This window comes from Equus przewalskii, chromosome 17, assembly GCF_037783145.1.
Source record: "Equus przewalskii isolate Varuska chromosome 17, EquPr2, whole genome shotgun sequence".
Lineage (NCBI taxonomy): Eukaryota > Metazoa > Chordata > Mammalia > Perissodactyla > Equidae > Equus > Equus przewalskii.
The window spans coordinates 40,806,159-40,818,828 of NC_091847.1; the positions used below are offsets into that span (position 1 = coordinate 40,806,159).

Here is a 12,670-nt window from a genome sequence, read left to right on the forward strand (position 1 = left end):
AATTTTGCGTGAATAATTGACTGACTCAACCACATACATTACTGATTACCAGATGACAGGTATATAGATTTGTAAGACAGGCGAAGTAACCAGACACAACAAATTATGAGCCAACTATCTTGGCCTTCTTAAGAAGTCAGTGATTCCAAACCTAGCTCAAAATCATTGAGCCTTTTTTTAAAAATACACACCCAGACTTCATTCCTGGGCATTGCCATCTGGAGTAAGGTCAGAGAATGTGTGGTTTTAAAAGCCCCTGGGTGATTTTGGCCAATTTGAGGGAAGCACTAACCTAAAAGATGAAATTAATAATTTGAGTAATGATTGTTAATATATATATATTCCAAATGAACACATATATTTAGTGTTTTGGATACTATCTTCTATCATTTGCATAACCTTTGCCCTAGCAGAAATAGTTCAATAGGTTATATTTACCCATTTTTCTTTTGAAATCCACAACTGGTATTTAAAAGGAATTCATTAGCTTCTCGGACATAAATCTTTACTACTGTCCCATCAGGCTGGTAGGAAGATTTCTTGCCTTTTGATTAAAGGAGAAACTGAACTTGTTTCTAAGTGACACCAAAGTTAGTCAATTACCAGGACATTCCCAAATATCCTTTAAGAGAAGAAACTTAGATGTGTCCTTCCATGCTACCCCAGGCCTTTTGAGTGCTTATTTAGACCTCGACACTATCTAGTCCTCTTAATTTAATGCTATTAGCATTTCTGAAACTAATCATCAAAGTATTCTAAATTAATTATGCTGTTTGTCTGCTAACATAAATGACTCATTTTCAGTGGAAGGCTGTCTTTAAAATACCTGCTCCAATACAAGAGTCTTTCCTGCTTCAGCAAGTATTGTGGGTGTGCACGTGAGTGTGTGTTTGTGTGTGTCTGTACAGGACGGTGTGCCTATCACGCTCTTTTCCCCATTTTTGGCTAAGATATTCCAATCAGGAACAATAACACACCAATACAATGACAAAACTAGACAAGATCAGGTGAGCTGCTTAACTACATGTGTCTAGTAAATTTAGAACAAACAGTTGATCTGGTAGATTTAGGAAGACATAAAACCAAGTTAAACATAAAACCAGGTGTTAAAATTCACTGGATAATTCAGTTAAGATAAAAAATATACATACAGAGAAGCACCTAACAAAAAGACACTGTCTAGTTAATTGTAGAATAAGAAAGAGTCTTTGTTTGTTGAAGGACTTGCTGCAGGGCCTAGCCCAGAAAGCCCAAGTGTTGGTGGGAAAGGCTTCCAGGAAAGCCAGGAAAGGAATGCTAACCAACCTAACCCACTGGAGCTTATCACTTCTCTAGAAGTTGTGGTATTTGGAATTGTTTGCGTAAGAAGTAATAAAAACCTGACAGGCTGGTACCTGTTAAGCTGCTGCCATATGTTGTCCGTGTAGCTTGCAGACTGGCTCTGTATTCCCTCACGTGAGGGCCAGAGCAGCTACACAGCCCTCGTGCTAGCAAAACAAAGTATGAAAAAAAAGTCAACTCTGATCTCAGTGCCACCTCCTTTTCTCTCAACTCCTGATCAAGGGTGATGCAACTTGCATTTGGAGGCGTCTGCTGGCTTTGGGAAGACGTCAGCTTGATGCTTGGAATTGCTTTGATTGTCTCTTCTCATATGGCTGTTTTTCTACACGAGATTTCTAAGTGGCTTCTTTGCTTTGTTTTCCTTTCCTATTTTTACCTAAACCTGTGTCCTCTGTTCTTCACTGGTCTGAGACTCAGCATCTGGTAATTCTGATGTGATTCAAGTGTAAACCCAGAGCGTCTGAGAGGAGGAATGAGAGTCTCTATTGCAAAATACTCCCCAGAAGCATTTCTGAGAAGGTTCCTTAAGATGAGCATTTGCCACAGATTCTGCTCTTCTCCATGCAAATACTTCAGGGCGTGTTGAATTCTTAGCTTGGTTTGGAGTATATTTCAGTTTATCCATTCATCTTATTAGGTTTTTAGTAGTAGATTTATTCTAAAATAATTTGCTAAATAAAATGGAAACAGCAACAATTTACTCAGAAAGATCAACATATTTCCAGCAAATCAATGCCACTCATTATGGATTTTGCCTTCTAGTTTGTAAACAGGGGGCTGGCAGAAAGTGTAAGGCAGGTTGACAGCACTGTGTAGGTGTTCACTGACAACCCTAGGGTATACCATTTATATCATTGTCTTTGAGTAATGACAAAGTGACTCACCTTGCTACTTGGGAAATTTAATGTCACAGGAGGAGTTTTCCAGAATTAGATTCATATATGGGGAAAAAAATCCTATGAAAATCGGAGAAGCTGGTCATCATTAAAATACAGTATTGGGAAGTTATTTTCTCACATTAGAGCTGAATGTTTCATATGCTCCTCAATTTTAACACATTTCACAACTCATTAAATGGTGCCTCTGTCCATGTGTTATCCTTGCCAGCAACCTGGGAATTGTCTTCGGCAGCTCTGTTTCTTTTGTCTTCATAGTCAACTGGTTACCAAATGTGGTTGCATCAACCTCCAAACTACATTTTGAATCTGTCAAGTCTTATCTCCATTGCTGCCATCTTCTGCTTAGATATAACCCCTAAGTGGCCCTCTTGCTTTCACACTTGCCTCCTTCAAATCAGTTCTGTCTAGAGCAGCCAACGTGATCTCTTGTGTGTGTGAATTTTTATTTTCATCAAAATTGTACGTGTGTATAGTTTAAAAAGTCATAATTCTACAATTCTTATAATAACTACCCAGAAATAGCAAAGAGCTGTCTCCTCCCATCCTCCATTTTCAGTCCCCAGCAGTAAATATGTCAACCCTTTTAGTCCTCTATATTTCTAAATTGCATGTTTTTACAGCTTTTACTTGATATTTCTGTTTTAGATATTATCTTCTGACTTCCTATATACTACAGATGATGAAAATTTAAGCTCTTTTAAACACCTTCCCCTCTTCTCAATCCCACCCATCTTCCTAATAGAATTATAGCATAATTTCCAGTTAGATCAAAATCTGGTGTTTGCATTGCTCTGAATAGGATTTTTAGTCGCAGCTGAGTCATGTGGTATATTATCATTGTACTTTCTTTCCTGTTCGACTTGTTTCCCCTGTCAATAATTGTCTGTTTTCTGTTTGCTTAGTTATCTATATCCATATCACTAATCCATCCCCAATTCTGCATGAAAGATGGAGACCTCTAGTACTAATACATGTTCCAACACAGTCTGGTGACACTCAGGCCTGTTACACAGCTGTCAGGGGTTTTATTGTGCCATCATCCTCAGGATTTCTATTGCTTCTCTTTTGTATTGGATCCCGGTTTCTTAGATCCACTGACTAAAGTGGAACGTTCTATCCTCATACTTGATTGACGGAATTAATTCTAGGTCAGAAATCATTTTTGCTCAAAATTTTGAAGTAATTACTCCATTGTTTTCTAGCTTCTAGTGTTAGTATTGAGTAATCCAATGGGATTCTGGTTCTGGATCCTTTGTATGCGACACTCCTTTTTTCTTTCACGAGCCCCTTTTAGGGCCACTGTGCCTTGGTGTGGGTTTCTTCTTGCTTCCTGCCTTGGTTTTCTTCCCTGTGTGTTCTTCTTTTTGCTATTTCTTTATTTTCATTTCTGACTCTCCTATTGGAGACTTTCCTCAACTCTCTAGTGATCTCTGGCTTTCCATTCATATTTAAACAAGCTGCTGGAAGCTTTGTGGGGAGGATTTGTCAACTAGGGGACTTTATTCTGGAGCATGGCTTGGCAAACTGAGGCCCACAGGTCAAATCTGACCCACTGCTTATTCTTGTATGGTGCTAAGGATGGTTTTTATAGTGTTAAATGTTGAAGAAAATCACAAGAATAATAACATCTTGTGACACATGAAAATTCTTATTTTTACTCCAATTAGCTTAACGTAGAGAACAGAGTGAATCCTAGTAGCTGGAATTCCTGTATGAAGAAAATGATCTCGCATTCCCCTCCAGGGGCTTGTAGTCTTAAGAGCATTTCTGACCTTTTCCTAGTCCTGATCCCAACTGGTAGATCCAACTAGCACCAGTAGAACCCAGACAATTCAGGCACTGTCCCCTCAAGCCTGTTTCTACTGAATCATTTGAAAAGACAAGGCTAATAGGGCTGCTCTGGGAAGAACAATAATACAGCCAGAGTGTAATTGTGCCCTACCAAGATTGGCAAGTCTCAGATTGGTCTTGTGGGATGTTCTGCACCAGAAGAGCAGGAAGGAGGCAGTAACACAGCAGAGACTCGTGGGAACATATGCATGCAGCATCTGAGGTTACATGTATTTTCAAGGTGAATGGAACCTTTCAAAAATGTTGATCAGTTCACATCACTCTACTACTCAAACATTCCCATGGTTTCACATCACATTTAGCACCAACTCCAAGCTCCTGACCAAGGCCTAGAAGGCCCTGCATGCTCTGGCCTCTTGTCTCTCTCTGGCCTCCTCTCCTGGTGGTTCACCCTTTGCTCACTCTGCTCTGCCTACAGTGGCCTCTGTGACCATGCTGAACTCTTTTCCTTCTCAGAGTCTTTGCATTTGCTCTTGCCTCTGCCTGGTACATTGTTTCCGCAGATCTTCAGATGATTTAATCTATTACTTCATTCAGCTGCCTGCTCAAACATTACCTCCTCAGGGAGAGCTTTCCCAACCACCCTCTCTAAGATGATCCCCACCCATCATGCATCACTCTGAATCCTCCTTCAGTGAGTTTTGTCTGTTTCATCTCAGACACATACTCCACCTTCATCTACTTTCCTTGTACTGTGGAGATTGATTCTTGAAAATGACATCTCCCAAGCCTCCTTTTGCCAGTTGGCTTCCAGTTAAGTTTGGTCAATGAGAGACATTAGTCTTTTGAAGGAGGGGTGAAGGGAGGACGTGGGAGAGAATCCAGAGGATTTCTCCCCTTTTCTCTTTTTTGGGTGTTATCCTCAGAAACGACTGCGTCTCTTCTATGGTACCAGCATTTGCAAAATGGCCTTGGCCCCTGGGCTTCAGTACCACTTCTTCTTATATTCTCCAGCTTGAGGGGCAATTGCAAATCTCTGGGTTGCCTCTTCATCACCTGTTTGCTCTGTAAGCATTTCTAACATCGTCATAATTCCTTATACTATTAAATTGTGAGCTACTGTTTACTGGACTACTGTTTTCCTGCCTGGATCCTGACTGATATATCCTGCTTTATGTTTTCCATAACACTTATCACTACCTGTTGATATATTATTATTGGTTTCCTTGCTTATTTTCTGTCTCCCTCATTAGAATGTAACTTTCATGAGGCCCACATGCTTGAGCATTTGAACCTGCTGAGAAATAGAGGGCCATGTGTTTCCACTTTCTGATCACTTACCAGAGAGCTGGAAAGAAGGCCAACTATGTGTTTCTCCTGGAGAGCAGTAGGGGAGGAAGCAGGTATATTGGGAAAGATGGAGCCTGGGTCAAGTGTTACATGGAAAGCTCTAACTGAACTGAAAAGTTCTTTATTATATTTCCAGGTTCAGGGAGAGATGTCCAAGTTCTGGCTCCAGAAGCCCATTGAGAGTAATGGGAACTGGCCCTACAGAAAGGAGGGACTGTGGGAAATTTCTGAGAACATTAGGGGAAGGAACCTGTGGACTGGCAGGGAGAGAAGGAGGCAAGACTTTCTACTAAGCTGAGCAGGTAAGAACTCAAGTATTAAAACATTGGATAACTAACATTGGATGTGTGACATGCTGTTCTGTGGGCTGTCCTAAGCATTTGGTATTATTGACACTAATATGAATATATGTGAATAGCAATGTAAAAAACTGTATAAATCACATATTTGAAAATATCAAAACTAACCGTGTGCTTTATATGTTTTAAAAAAGTTGGACAATTTTATTTGTTCTTGAAATACGATTTACTTTTAAGAGAACAAATCAGTGATGTAAATAAATAAACTGGGAAATATCAATTCCAGACATACACCAGTGTGTAGGCTGAGTAAGCAGAACTGCTTTGCTAAACATGAAAGTGACAGATGGGGAAGCAGGGATGGGAACCTTGTCTCCTCACAGAGGGCTGTGTACGTGTAATATGTGGGTCTCTTCCACTTCATACCATTTTTAGTAGCCACTTTCATTTCCAAGGGTTATTTAGGAGTATGGGTCTTAATTTGCAAGTAGGTAGAATTGTTTGGGTATTTTTATTATTTATTCTAGTTTTATTGGATTATGATTACAGAATATGGCTGTAAAATCTCTGTTCTAAAATTTTTGCTGAGGACATCTTTTTGTGGCCATTACATAACTGATTTTGTACATATGTCCTGGGCATGTAGGAAGAAAAAGAAAATGGTCTATTTGAGACATCTCTATCTGCATTATGATGGGTTTGTTTATTGGATTATTTAACCCTTTTTTTGGGTACTCATTTCTTCTTATTATTACTTTTCAGCCTAGTTCTGAAAGAGGTATTTTAAAATCTCCTACTATATTGTATATGTTTTTTGCATTTCTAAAGATTTTTCTTTTATATGACTGTTTTGTGCATATAGATCTATGAATGTTATCTTTTTTGAAAAATATGACTTTTATTTTATGACTTGTGACTTTCATCATCACATTCTCTCTTTATCCTATTTAATGCTTGGACCCTTAAGTTTAACTTACCTGATATCAATATTTCTTCTGCTATTTATTTTGTTCATGATTGTCTAGTATTGCTTTGTCCTCCCCTTTGTTTTTAGCCCTTTAAAAAAATTCAGCTATTGAAAATGATTTTCTTATAAACAATACATAGCTCAGACTTAAAAAAAATTTTTTAAATACTATTTTACTAGTAATACTAAAAATTTTTTTAATATGCAAATTTTTTTAAAATACTAAATTAACAGTACCAGTCTTTAAATAGGAAAATTTAACCTGGTCACATTCAGTGTTACAATTGATATATTCCCCCACCCATTTTAATTAATATTTACAATTTAATTCTTTGTGCCCTTACTTCTTATTTTTATAAATTTGATCCAGTTACTTTTCATTCTTTAATTTCCCTTGTTAATTTGGTAGTTCTCCCGAATGTTTCCATTCTATCATTGGTGTATTTCCTTTTTGTCAGCCTATCGATCAAGCACATATTTATTTATTGGATTGACCCCAAATTTTGAACTATGTAAAACTTCAAGGCCTTTGGTCAATTCATAAGTGAATGATGTGCCTCAGTAGACAGTATTTTCCTTCCTAATCTTAAGGTTTCGGGAGCTTCAGCTAGTAAGAGGAAAAAATAGGCACACTTTGATGGTAAAATTTGTGACGTTAAGAGCAGGAAAACACAAATGAGAGATGGTGCCCCTCACTGGGTAGCCACACAGGGCTCACAAGGAAAGCCACAGAGGTTCAAAAAATGGGATTAAGAGTCATCTGCTACAAATGCAGTAGAGGGTCAGCACATGGACCAATAGCTTGATTTTACATAACCACCCTCTCCCCACCCTGGGTCTTCCAGGGTGTGCCTTAGGAGAAAACATGGGATTAAGTGTGGCCAGGTGGTCAGAGGAAGGCTGACAAGTATGAGACTGAGCAATATAAACTGGTCAATCCTTCTCTCGTGGGAAACCTAAAGATCAGTAGTAAGAAGAACAACGAGCATTTTATACGAAGGTGGAATAGCAATTAAATCTGTTCCTGAGTCCTCGTTTTTTTAAAGTTAAACATAATAGCAGTGAACTCACAATTGTAATCCTAAAAACTGCATCAGTATCCATGAAAATATTAGTAGATTGTTAATTAGGGAATCTAGTTCTCATCTATTTATAAGCAGTGCTATGCTTCCCTCCAAGTCTCTGAAACTAGCTCCCCCAAACCTCTGTGACTTTGAACTTCTGCTTCTCAAGACCATCACTTTCTTCCAATGGACAGGATATAAAGTGGGTCTGAGTGGAGGCTGCGACCCCATAGATCCCACCTCTCTGCTTGTTTCCTCCCCATTCTACTCCTCCTTCCTATTATGGTTTTTTTAATGAACCCCGGAAAGCCCACCTCACATGCTTTTCCCCAACATATTTAGAATTCATATCTTTGCTCAAAATTTTGTTCCAGATTCATCTTTTCCAAGAAAATTCTATGAATAATCTTAGCCCACTTTGTAATTTTGGCTTTGTCTCCCCCTTCCCAACTTTAAATATATGTATATTTAATACAAATATATAAATATATTTATATTTAAATATAAAAGATATAAATATATATATTGTTTTCCCTCCTTCCATCTATATAGTAAGCTCTTTAAGGTCATAAAACATGTCTTTTGCTTGCTTTGCTCTTTCTTTACTCTAGAATAGTTATATGTAGGTCTTAGATACTTTAAAAAAGTTTGTTTAACTGATGTTTGCACTGAAAGTGTAGAAATATGCAAATATAAAAATGGAATGAAGAATCTTTAAGACACCAGTAGAATAGCATTGCAAATTATTTTAGGAAGAGCTATTGAAATATCAATAGATAAGGAAAACTATTTTTGGAACTATAAAGAATCAGTGAAGCAGAATTTTAGCACTAAATGACATTATTGGAAATGATGAAAAAACCAACAACACAATAAAAATGGGTGAAAGACATAAACACATTCACAGAGACAGAAATACAAAGCCTCTTAAGCACCTGAAGAGATGGTCAACCTCACTCATGGTAAGATAAATCTATATTAAACTGTTTAATAGGAACTTCTAATTCTGGCTAAGACAGAGTAAGAGGGATCATATTTAATCTTTTACTTTAAAAATGGAGAAAACTAGACAAAATATATGAGGCAATAGTTTTCAGATATTGGACAACAAGCAACCCAAATCTCTGATTCCTGAGAAAAAGGAAAAAAACAAGAAAGAAGAAAACATTAAGAAAGACTTATAATTGCTCCGGCTTCCTGTGCCCGGAGACAATTTCCAGGCTTCAGTGCAGAAAGAGGGATCCCAACAGACCTGGGCTATCTGATTGAGAAGAGAAAGATTAGAGTTCAGGGAGGACAAAGGCTAGAAATAAATTCTGGGGCAGACATTGGAAAGGAGGGACTGGCTCCAAGAAAGGGCTCTGGAGATCTGTGGGGAGGTCTCTAGAGTCCTTCACTGATTACTAATCTACACATGCATGAGAGGAAACTACCTGTGACTGGGTTAAAAACCAATGGACATTAGTAGGCAAACAAAGTCCAGGATCTCATGTAAGGCTGAGAATGGTTTGTGTTTACAGCAGCCAGATGGAAAGACCTAACACTTGGCATTGAGTAGAATCTTCAGAAGTAGGGTTAAATTGGTCCTACACTAAAGTCTGATCTGGACTTGTCCCACCAAAGTTTCAAAGCAAGCCTTGCAGTAATCCAACTGATTTCAAACTACTTAATCATGCATAAAAATAAAACACATTATTTAAAGGAACATCAGAAATCCAGAAACATATCACAATGTCAAAAAAAGCAAAAACCAGGCATGAAAAAATGCAGACAATACAATCCATAACTAGGAAAAAAAAATCAATCAATACAGAAAGAAATGATGGAACTAGTAGACAAGGATGTTAAAACAGCTGTTTAAATATGCTTCACATGTTTAAGAAAACCTAAACAGTATGAGATAGGAAATGCAAGACAAAAAAACAAGTAAATCGTACTTGTATAAAGTACATTTTATGGTTTTTAAATAAATTAAAATTTATTACAATGAAAAATGTACTTGAGTCTAAATAGTAAATTAGTAAATATAGAGTAAATGACCAATGGACTTGAAGACATAGCAATAAAAACTACCTGAAATGAAGCACACAGAGAAAAAAAGATGAAAAAAATAACTGTGCAGCAGTAAACTATAGGGCACTATTAAATGGTCTAATAGATATTTAATTGAAGTCTTATAAAAGGAAGTGGGGATAGAAATATTATTTAAAGAAACACCGATCAAGAACTTTTCAAATTTGATGAAAACTCAAACCTATAAATCCAAGAAGCTCACTGAATCCAGCAGATTAAACACGCAGAAAACCAGGACAAAGCACACCACAATCAAGTTGTTGAAAACCACAGCAAAGAAAACTTAAAAGCAAACAGAGAATACAGATCCATTATGCACAAAGGAACAAAGATAGGAATGATGGAAGAATTGTTATCAGATGCTATGCAAGAGAGACATTTTTAAGTACTAAAAGAAAAAAATCTGTCAACTAGAATTCTTTAGTCAAAATGAAAAGTAAAAATAAAGACATTCAGACATACAAAAGCTGAAAGAATTCATCATCAGCATATCTGTACTTCAAGAAATATTTTTAAAAATTCATCAGCGAGAAGGAAAATAATACCAGAGGGAAATTTGGATCTATATAAAGGAATGATGAGCACTAAAAATGGAAAAATATATGGGTAATATAACAGGCATATTTTTCTTTTAAAACCTCTTTAAAAGCTAATTATCTATTTAAAGCAAAAATATCAACAATGTTTGCAGATGTTATAGCATATATAGTAGTAGAAAGCATGACAAAAATAACACAAAGGACAGGAGGGAGGAAATGGAAGTATACTGTTGTAACACACGTACACCTATACCTATAAAGGGTATAATATTATTTAAAAGCAGACCATGACAAGTTAAAGATGTAAATTGCAAACCCTAAGGCTACCACTGAAATAATGAAACAAAGAGATACAGTTAAGTCAATAGCGGAGATAAAATGGAATCATTAAAAAAACCACTCTGTTAACTTAAAAGAAAGTAGGAAATGGGGAAAAAAGAAACAAGCAGAAAAACAGTAGATTTTAAACTCAACCATGTTGCTAATCACATTAAATGTAAATAGTCTAAATGCTCCAATTAAAATGCAGAGATTGTCAATTAGATTAAAACGCAGGATCAAATGATCTGCTGTTTACAAGAAACCCATAATCTAAAGATAGGTTAAAAGTCAAAAAATTATACCATACGAACACTTATTAAGTAAAAAAGCAGGAGTTGCTTTAATGTCAAACACAATAGAATTCAGAACAAGGAACAATAATGGGGAAACAGGAACATTTCTTTAATGATAAAGTCAGTTTATCAAGAGGACATAATTTTAAATGTGCATGTACCTACTAACTGCTTCAAAATACATGAAGCACAAACTGATAGAACTTAAAGGAGAAATAGATAAATCCACCTTTATAGGTAGAAATTTTAACACTACTCTTTCAGTAATTGATAGAGCAAGTAGACAGAAAATCAGAAATGATACAGAACACTCAAACAATACTATCAACCAGCTTGACCTGATTGACATAGAACATTCCATCTAGCAACAGAGGAATACACACTCTTTTCAAATGAACACAGAACATCTATCAAGATAGACCATATTCTGGGCCGTAAAACAAGTCTCAATACATGTAAGAGGATGGGAATCACAAAAAGTATGTTTTCTGACCAAAAAAGGATTAAGTTAGAAATTGATAACAGAAAGTTATCGGAAAATCCTAAATATCTGAAAATGAGTCAACACAAAAGAATTCTTGGTTCAAAGAAGAAATCACAGTGGTAAATTAGAAAATATTTTAAGCTGAATGAAAGTAAAACACAACAAAATAAAATCTGTGAGGTGCAGCTAAAGCAATGCGTATTAGAAGGAAATTCATACTGTTACATGTTTATGTTAAACAGGAGAAAGTTCTTAAACCAATGATCCAGGCTTAAATGTTAAGAAACTAGAAATAAATAAATTAATTAAGCATAAATGAGCAAAAGGAAGGAATTAGATAAAGACAAATCCAGAATATTGAAATTGAGAATAGAAAGACACAGAAAAATAGTTGTATTTTTGAAAAGATCGATAGTATTGTAAACTTCTAGCTAGATTGATCAGAAAAACACAGATAAAACACAATCAATAGGAATGGGATAGGTGAAATTACTACAGAATCTACGGGTATTAAAAGATAATAAGGGAAAATTATGAACAACTTTATAGCATTAAATTTGATATAAAGGTAAAATGAACAAGTTCTATGAAAGACACAAATTAGCTAAATTCACTTAAGGAGAAATAGGTAACACAAATAGTCCTCAATTTATTCAAGAAGTTGAATTTGTAGTTAAAACTCTTTCAAAAGAATACTCTAGGTCCAGAAACCTTCACTGGTTAGTTAACCAAAAATTTAATTTATAAAAATACACCATTTGTATGCAACTTCTTCCAGAAAACAGATTAGAGAGAAATACTTCCAAATTCATTTTATGAGGCCAGCATTACCAAGCCCATAAAAGACAAGAAAAGAAAAGTATAGACCAGCAATCTTCATGGACATAGAGGCAATAATGTTTGACAAAATTTTGGTAAATCATATCCACCAATAAAAAGGCTAAGACGTCATGACCAGGGAAGTTCATCACAGGAATGCAAAGTTGTTTTAACATTTGAAAGTCAATCAGTGGAATTCACCATATCAATAGACTAAAAAGAAAACCTCATAATCATCTCAACAGATGCATAAAAGACATTTGACAAAATTCAACATTTATCCAGGAAAGAACTCTCAGCAAACTGGGAATAGGAAGAAACGTCCTCAATATGATAAAGGACATTTACAATAAACCTACATCTTACATCATAATTAATGGTGAAAGAACAAAGCCTTCCCCCTCAGATCAGGAACAAGGCAAAAATGTTC

The 12,670-nt window shown here is 36.1% G+C and overlaps 1 long non-coding RNA gene across 4 annotated transcripts in view; it reads left to right on the forward strand.

Moving 5' to 3' along the window:
- The window catches only part of LOC139076797 (uncharacterized), a 136,012-nt gene that overhangs the window by 31,036 nt on the left and 92,306 nt on the right, over nt 1–12,670 (forward strand). For all 4 annotated transcript variants that reach the window (XR_011528763.1, XR_011528761.1, XR_011528762.1 and 1 more), the window contains one exon: nt 5,518–5,683. This is a non-coding gene — a long non-coding RNA (uncharacterized lncRNA). The remainder of the gene's footprint in view (nt 1–5,517; nt 5,684–12,670) is intronic.